Source organism: Garra rufa, chromosome 10 (genome assembly GCF_049309525.1).
Source record: "Garra rufa chromosome 10, GarRuf1.0, whole genome shotgun sequence".
Classification (NCBI taxonomy): domain Eukaryota; kingdom Metazoa; phylum Chordata; class Actinopteri; order Cypriniformes; family Cyprinidae; genus Garra; species Garra rufa.
The window spans coordinates 27,473,950-27,483,230 of NC_133370.1; the positions used below are offsets into that span (position 1 = coordinate 27,473,950).

A 9,281-nucleotide genomic window follows, 5' to 3' on the forward strand; every position below is an offset into this window, starting at 1 on the left:
AAAATTTGGAGTAGTATAGCCTGCCAAAAGTTATAACAAATCAAGGAGAAGAGTGCAAAAAAACAAAAAAGCAAAAGGCGTTTGTGGTTAGCCAAAAGGATCCAGGATTTCCAGGGAAAGAATCTTGACAACATTCGTCTTTGTTCTTATCATTTCCAGTCAGATTCCAGTCAAAATTGCCTGCCAAGCTGTCTGCTTTAAATGCGTGTGATTAGGGTTGTAGCTAAACTTTTCAGGATAGTGGGTTTGAAGGACTGTGTATTAGGTTAAAATCTTAATTGATACGGCCTGTACATCAAGCAGCTTCAATGTATTTTTTCCATGGTTGTTCAGCATAAATGAGCAGAACAATGTATTCAGTAGTACATTAAATGTGAAATCCATGCTGTTATTTACATCTGATTATCGCCAGCATGGCCACGCATCTGGGTAACTGACTAAATTGTTGCATAAGTGCAAACCCTCTATAAAACATTAGCTTGAATGTCCGCTGAAGAAAAGCGATATCTTTGTCGTACTATCCATTCATCTGTTAAGAGTGATTTCTGGTGACAGCGCTGCTCATTGTATTTGTTGGATGGGTCTTATGCTATTGAATGTAAATATAACATCTTTGTTTCAGTCAATTTCAAAATAAAAATCTTTACTGCTGACTCACTCATAACAACATTCTTTTGTCGCCATCTAACGGCGGAATAATGAAACTAATATCATCACAAACACACTGTTTCCCAATACTAAATACTGTTATTAAATACTAGCCTACTACTATTTATATAAAATATTATATTTAATTTACATAAAATATAATGTGATGAGATTTTGACCTCAGCCAAAACTTGCGCTGGAACACATAATAGATTAATGAGACCAGAGACGGACTCTCAAAAAACTCTTAAAACTAAGTTCCGTGACACAAAAACAGTATTGTTTATAAAATTATGGATGGATTTGGGTATCCGCCATGACACTCGCTGTGAGAAATATCACAAGCAGAGTGATACAAACTGTGAAATGGTTGGACTTCCAATATCACTGGAATATCGCCCTCCTCTCAGCTAATCAGATTCGAGGAGCAGAAAGAACTGTTGTATAAAATGTTATAATAATTAAATTTTTATTACATTTTAAATGTGTTTAATGTATTTCCTTTAAATGTTTTTTTTTTCTTTTACAAGACATTTCTTAACAATAGCTGGAAATTATCCAGGTATTAGAATTACACAGAAAACTCCAAGACAAGTCATAATTTCATAAACATTTTACTGGAAAATGATGGCATACATTACATTAATGATTCTTTTGTGCTTTCAAAGCTCTCAGAAACCAAGGTAGGCCCTACTATGTACACTTCAGATACTAATATATACTTAAAGTACTACATGCTTTACTAATATGTACTTTTAAAGTACTAATATGTACCATTTATAGGTAAATAAGATACAAAGATCTTTTTTCTGATAGTGTACCAAGACCATAACAAGTCATTCTCACTTTGTCTATGTCAACAAGCTAGACGATCTTATCACGCCGACGAGTTAAAAAAGGTAACAAAAAAATAAAATAAAATGTATATATATATATATATATATATATATATATATATATATATATATATATATATATATATACAGTAAGATACAGCACAAGTCCAAAGTATATAGGTTAATGGAACTGGTTCCAATGTAATGTTTGAATTCTAGTAAGTGGTCTTTAACCGACTATAACTTTGAGATCAAATAAAAGCAAATTTAAAATCAACACCAATCTCATCTGCGATCTGCAGTTGAGAAATATAACCGACACAGTCACTTGTCAACAGGATATGCAGCAATTTTCAAGACACCATGTATTTGATACTTTTTCAGAGAGATGATTAACACCTAGACAAACAAGGGCAAACAAAGATTGAATTGTAATGTCTTTGACTAAGACATTTTTGGCGGTTTCACGGTGCTGTATCAAACTGCCTACTTGTCTAATGTTCCACTTGTTTCATTTAGTTGTGGAAGTGGAAAAGACACTCTCAGCTAATTTGTAGCTAATCGCTGAGAAAGGAACTCTTTCAGTGAAGATTTCAGTGAGTCACAGTGACAAAAACAGCCATGATGGATAATTATTACCATCTCCTAATTAATATGAAAGCCTGAAAAAACAGGTTTTGCCCATGAAATCATAAACATAATCCTTATGAAATATGAGGTAGCCTATGTGACATCAACTGCACAAAAACTACTGCTCAAAATGTTTGTTAAAGAAAGTTTTTAAAAGAAGTCACCGACGCTGCATTTATTTGTTCAGAAATACAATGAAAACAGTAATATAGTGAAATATAATTCATTCATGTGATCACAAAACTTAATTACTTAAGTCTTTAGTGTCACGTTCCTTTAGAAATCATTTTAATATGCTGATTTGCTGCTCAACGTTTCTTATTATTAATAACGGTGAACAGTTATGCTGCTTATTCTAATGGGAAATATGATACACCCTCTAAGGATTCTTTTTTGAAAAATAAACACTTTTTAGCAATTTAGTGTGCACTTGCGAAATAAAACTAATACTGTCTTTAAATAAAATATTACTGACCACAAACTTTTGAAGAATAATGTACAAAATCTGAACAATTTCATTAATAGGCAAGCTTTTAAACATCAAAGTGAATTAAAGTCCCCCATCTCTGCTGAAAAGTTCAGTATGTGGGCCAAAATCTTACCTAGAAGTTATTTTGGTCCACCAAACCAGTATAAACCAGTCTGTACAGCATGGAACATTCACACTGCCCTAGACTGGTCTTTTCGGCAGAAACACCTGTTAAACTGTGATCGATGAGTTCATGATTATGTTTTGCTGTCTCACAGTGTGTTCAGTCAATAAACTACATTGGCTCGTGTAATGTTTGTAAGGGCATTTGAATCACTCAAGTCAAAACTAATTCTTGTCCAGAATGTTTTACCCTTAGAAAATAAAGATGACTTATTATTTCATATCATGCCGGCACAAATGATTCTACTGAACATTTTGGGGATTAATACTGGACAGCAAAACATTTCATACTTTCAAGCATCTGGCATGATGTAAACATCCTCAGTGATTTCAGGCTGTTCTGGATGGTAGAGGGCAGGATCATTGCTGTAGATTGCATCATGTGGATCACACTCCAGGTATGTCTGATGGTCTCTAAATGGGGGGGGGGGGGGGGAGTGAAATTCAGTTTTTGAAAACTCAATCAATTCCTTAAGCAAAATTTGCACCAATATATAAACCACTAAAACATTGCTGCAAAATAAAAACTCCTTTCGCGTAACTCTTTCAAAAGTGTTATACCACTATTGCCACATATTTGTGATGTCACTGTGATCTTGCAAAACAGACAGCAAATAAAACTTAGCAGGAAATTCCACTTCTACTTTAACTTTCTCATCACCCAGTTTCTAATGATCTACATTAACACAGAGGCTCACACACGCATACAGATTTGACTTTTGTACTTTACCTGAGTGTGTCCTCACTCTGAATTTCATGCAGATTGGACTGTCCGCTATGAAAGTTCTCATAGATTGGGCTCTGGGGTGCGGGTTGAAGTCCTCCGGGATACCTACTGTACAAAGTAGACTCCCTGGGATGACCGTCGTGGCTCTTATCTTGGCTCTTAGGTTTGTTAGATAACTCAATATCAATTGATTTTCTGTGTCGAAACCAGAAAAACACGGCTATCCCCGCCAGCAGCAAAGCCACAAAGAATATAGGCAAACCAACAGCAAGTCCGAGTGGCGAGCTGCTGGCAGACAAGGAATGCTTTGTAGAATTATTTGGTGGGAAATCAGTGGTATTTACACCCATTGTCTGAAAAAGATAGAACGATTATGTATCTATAATAAAAGAAAACATTCACATCTATGTATTTCACAAGAGTGTCATGTTTTTTAAATTAGTCTCTTTGGCTTACCAAGCCTGCTTTTATTTGATTTAAAGTACTGTAAAACTCTTAATTTTTTTTACTATTTAAAATAACTGTTTTCTATTTGAATATATTTTAAAATGTAATTTATTCCTGTGATCAAAGATACATTTTCAACATCGTTACTCCAGTCTTTAGTGTCACAAGATCCTTCGGAAATCATTCTAATATGCTGATTTGCTATTATTATTACTATTTAGAACAGTTGAGTACATTTTTTCAGCATTCTTTGATGAATAGACAGATCCAAAGACCAGCATTTATCAGAAATAAAAGCTTGGAGTCAGTATAACTATAGAAATTAATACTTTTATTTAGCAAGGATGCTTTAAATTGATCAAAAGTGATGATAAAAAAGATTTCTATTTTAGATAAATGCTGTTCTTAATTTTCTATTCGTCAAAGAAACCTGAAAACATTCTCCTCAGCTGTTTTCAACATAATAATAATAATAATAATAAATGTTTTTGAGCAGGAAATCAGAATATCAGAATGATTTCTGAAGGATCATGTGACTGGAGTAATGTTGCTAAAAATTCAGCTTTGAAATTACATTTTAAAATATATTCAAATAGAAAACTGTTCTTTTAAATAGTACAAATATTTCAGAAATTCTTCTTTTTTTGCTGTATTTTGGATCAAATATATGCAGGCTTGGTGAGCAGAAGAGACTTTGAAAAACATTCAGATTTTACTGTGCAAAACCTTTTGACTGGTAGTGTATGTTTAATACTGTTATGCACACTGAAATTCATCAAATTAACATTAAACACAATTACTAATGTAACTCAAATGAATCGTTCATAATAGAAGTAACCTTACCGTATCTTGTAAGTGAAACTATATCACCTATGTCTGTAATACAGTTGCTGCCAGAAATGGTCAAGCTGTCGTTTGCCGTTTCTTTATGCAGAAAGAGAATGGAAGTTCCTCTTTCAAAGCAGTAGTCATGCAACCTGGAAATTCACAACCCCACACAATCATTCTTCCGGTTGTCTTCCTATAAACAGTAATACATCTGCTCTGAAAAGAAGATTTGTGGGTTCATGTTAGTAGGAGCTATAGTATAATTGATATGCATATAATAACTGAGGCTAACCTTTACCAGTAACCAGTGGTTTATAAAATATGACAATTGTTCTAGTTTATTTGCATCCACCCTTGATCACAAAGCGTTTAAAACAAAAGAGCTATAAAATAATATGCGATTGTGGACCACAAAACCAGTCATAAGGGTGATTTTCCCTGCTGAAAAAAACAGCATATGCTGGTTAGGTATGTTTTGGTGCTGGGGTGCTGGTTTTAGCTGGTCCTTTGCTGGTTAATCCTGGCCCTTTGCTGGTTTATGCTGGTCCTTGACCAGCAACATGACCAGGTACAAAATATCTTCATGAAACATGATCTTAACTTAATATCCTAATGATTTTTGGCATAAAATAAAAGTATGTTAATAATTTTTACCCATACAATGTATTTTTATACCCATGCTACACTGGCCCAATGTTTCACTGCCATAAAATCACTAAATGTGACAAGTTAGAATACACAGAAATGAAAGCAGATTAACCAGACCAAGACTTCAAACTGAATCTCAAAAGTAGAAAAAATGAAAGTTAAAAAAATGAAAGCAACTCAGATGTTGTGGGTAATGCTGACAGACATTTGAACATCCTCTATGAAAAGGAGGAACTTTGTTATGCTAACATTGCAAGACCAATAAGCACAATAACACTTGTTTTGCTTACAGGTTTTTGCTGGGACTAATGTACATACATTCGTGGTTTCAAAAAGAGAGCACAATAATGTCAAAATAAAGAGCAAGTTGTGGTCACTGTCCTTATCGCTTGTGCTTATATCACCCCCTGGTGTTAAAAACACTGCATTTGCCTTAAAACTAGCGTTTGGACAATTGGTCATTTTTGTTAGTGGGCCAAGTGTGTGGATGAAATAAGGTCAGTATCTTTGGAAATAACATCATTCTTGATTTAAAAATAAGCTGTTTAATTACTTGATGTGTCAGTTTGTGGCCCGTTCTCTTTCTCAGTAATGTTGACTAGCATCACTAGCTGGAAACCCCCTAACGTAAATTCAGTTTACATCCATGATCTGGGGGAAATAATTCCGGTTTCATTGGAAATTGCTTTTTAAAGATGTTCTGTTAGTAGGTCAAACAAAACAGACAGCTCTGTTTGACTACTTTGCCTAAACTAGCAGACAAAATGTAGAAAACTGGATTTTCTTGTGTTCGTTTTTTCCCCAGACAGATAAACAGAAGCTACATGTGTTCTTAAATGTTTCAGTCTGAGAAAACAAAAGCTTCACCTTCAGGTTGCAAGGATTTCACTTGAAGATTGTTTGAAGTGAAACACTGCACGTTGAAGAAAACTGATGACTGGCTGCTGGAAATAATGTTACATGACACTGACATGCACATAGATATTGCACCATCTCAATGATATCTTGGTGTTATCTCAACTATACACAACTTCTCTTTTTCTATTAAAAATTCCCCAGCTGCTGTAAAACACTTCCTTTCCCATGCAACATTTTTGCTCCAGTTTTGTTTAACTGTACTTTACAAAAGAGTTAAAAGAGTTTAACTTCATATTAATCAAATTTAATTAATTGAATCTATATTATATAAAAAAAAAACAATAACAACAATACTTTACTTTAAACAAGCATGCATGTTAAATTGATATGCATCATGACATGTCTGAGTCTTTTCAATACACACTGAAAAGATAGCAGATTACGGTTCTTTGGCTTGCAACTACTAGAACTCTTTTTGGTGCTAAATAGCTTTTATAAGACTTTTATAAGGTTCCTAGCTCTAAAAGTGCCATAAAAATGATTAATAGTGTTAAATAGTTTAAGTTTATGAATTGGTTACTTAAGGCTCAAGCGCATAGCACTGAAGCTGGAACCCTATTGTAATTGTTAGAATGGCAGGGATTAGAAATCTCTATGTAGAAACTCATGGTGCTGACTAAGTCGTAGAGACTCGAAACTTGGAGGGATGGTAGTGCTGACACTCACACCACCGACAACGTCACCAAGGCTTGACCAAATTGGCCTGACTGGGGCGCTACTGCAATCAGAACACATGCCTTGGATTTGTTTATCACCCTGGCGAAATTTTCAAGTATTTTGCATTTTTTTTTTTTTTCAAAAAACCTACTTTAACTACGCAATCACTTGTCCTATCGTCTTGGTCCAAAGCAGGTCTGCCAGGTTTTGACAACAAAACCCGCCCGATTGCTACTCAAAACTAGCCTAAAAGTAGTCCAATCGCGTTTTGAGGAGGGTCCCCCTGTAAAAATCCAGTTCCAAGGGGTAAAATACAAATTTTTGGTGGGGTTCCTTTGGCAAAATTAGCATTCCAGGGGCTAAACATTATGTTGTTGACATGAACACCCCGCGGCAACAGTAAAGCAGCCCAATTCCATGGGAAAAACCCCAGACTTGGCAACAGTGGTCCAAAGTGCCATAAGCGTCTATAGACATTTTAACTGAATGCGGAAGTCACGCCTGATTCTTAGCCTGAAAAATGCTTTGCATTTCTGGTCTTCGGAGTTTCTAGTCAAATTATAGCATAAATTCTGAATTGATAATCTAATAAACCTATTTTTTTTTTTTTTTTTGAAAAGCACATGGCTCCATAGCGCCATTAATTTGCAATGTTGCAATGACCGTCACTTTAATCAATGTGTACATTAAAAACATATGGGGCTATTTAAACAAAAGAGCATCCAATCTAAAATTAGAATTCGTAATGAAAATGGATCTCGTGGGCCAGATTTGAGGATCCCTGATTTAGATTGTTACAGGCTTGATAAATAATATTTAATGTCTTTTTCATATGTTCTTAAATAATTTAAAGCGCTTGATCCCTGATAATCACTGCTTGCAGCAATATTATTTATTAATATTGTTTTTAAAAATTCTACGTGCAGGTCTTTTGTCTTGGGCCGTTTATTTAGGTTTTACAGTTTTAAAAATGCCAGCAAGCCATGACAATTAGGGACTTTTATTTTTTATTGACATGGGAAAAAAGGAAAAGTGAGAAAAAAAGTGTTTTTCTAACACAAATTTAACCATTTTAGCATTAAAGGTTTCTTTGGGATGATACGGTTCTACATAGAACTGTTTTTTAAGAAGGGTTCTTAAGGGTGTAAAGTTCAATTAAAAATAAATATGAGAAGCAAGCAAGGGATGTTCATGACCTTTCATAATCAGCACAATGTTTGGTCTGTTACCTGGATGCGCTGCCATGATACACTATAGAGTATTTTCACAACTCTTAAGCAATTGACCATATTGGCGGCACTGAAACGTAAACAATGCCACTGAACCGAAAAAAAACTTACATGTTTTGCTGATTATTGCAGCGAAAAATGAAAAAAAAAAGGTCATGTTTTGGGCTATACTATCCAGGAAAAACATCTGGAGTACTATAGACTGCCAAACGTTATAACCAATCAAGTACAAAAGTGCAAAAAACTGTCTTAGGAACAAAAGGTGTTTGTGGTTGGCCAAACTGAACCAAACAATAGGCTAATATCTTAATTAATATTGCTCTACTACTAACTCTATATAATTTAGACAGCATAAATTAGCAGAACAACATATTCATAGTACATTAAGCGTGCAATCCATGCTGTTGTTTACATCCGAGTATACCCAATATGGACACGCATTCGGGTAACTGACGAAACCGTGACATAAGTCCAAACCCTCAGATGGTTGGATTTTGGAAAATGTGGTCATTGGATGCAATTTTTGTGGAAGCAACGAAAAATGTTGTTTTTCGCTGAAAGTTCTTGTTCTGAAATGTGTCTTCTGTACTAACCGATGCTTACTAGCAACTGAAAAACCCTGTAATAAATAAACTGATATACTTAGCCTGTCCGCCTCGATTCCCGAATGAACGACTCAAATGAACCGACTCTTTTTATCGAATGAACAACATAAAGCGACCAGTGAGATTCCCAGGACCCAAACAAACGGATCACACACTCTTAAAAATAAAAGTGTTTTAAAAGGTTCTTCACAGCGATGCCACAGAAGAACCATTTTTAAAGAACCATCTCTTTTTTACCTTTTAATAATTTGAAGACAAAACCTTTTGTGAAACAGACAGGTACTTCAGATGTTTAAGATTCTTTATGGAACCATTTAGAAAAGGTTCTTCTATATGGTATCGTGAAGCACCTTTGTATTTAAGTATAAGTAGCCTATATTTTAAGTTTATTTAATTGTATTGTATAAGACATTTTCGCGAATCAAAACACATATGAATTATCTGATTATGAACAAA

General features: G+C 34.6%; 1 long non-coding RNA gene across 1 annotated transcript; it reads right to left on the reverse strand.

Moving 5' to 3' along the window:
- Positions 1 to 1,281: 1,281 nt before the first annotated feature.
- LOC141344876 (uncharacterized) lies at positions 1,282 to 4,865 on the reverse strand. Its single transcript, XR_012356858.1, has 3 exons — positions 4,784 to 4,865; positions 3,497 to 3,846; positions 1,282 to 3,180 (listed from the first exon to the last, which is right to left on the reverse strand). It is a non-coding gene; the product is annotated as an uncharacterized lncRNA (long non-coding RNA).
- Between the last annotated feature and the right edge of the window lie 4,416 nt (positions 4,866 to 9,281).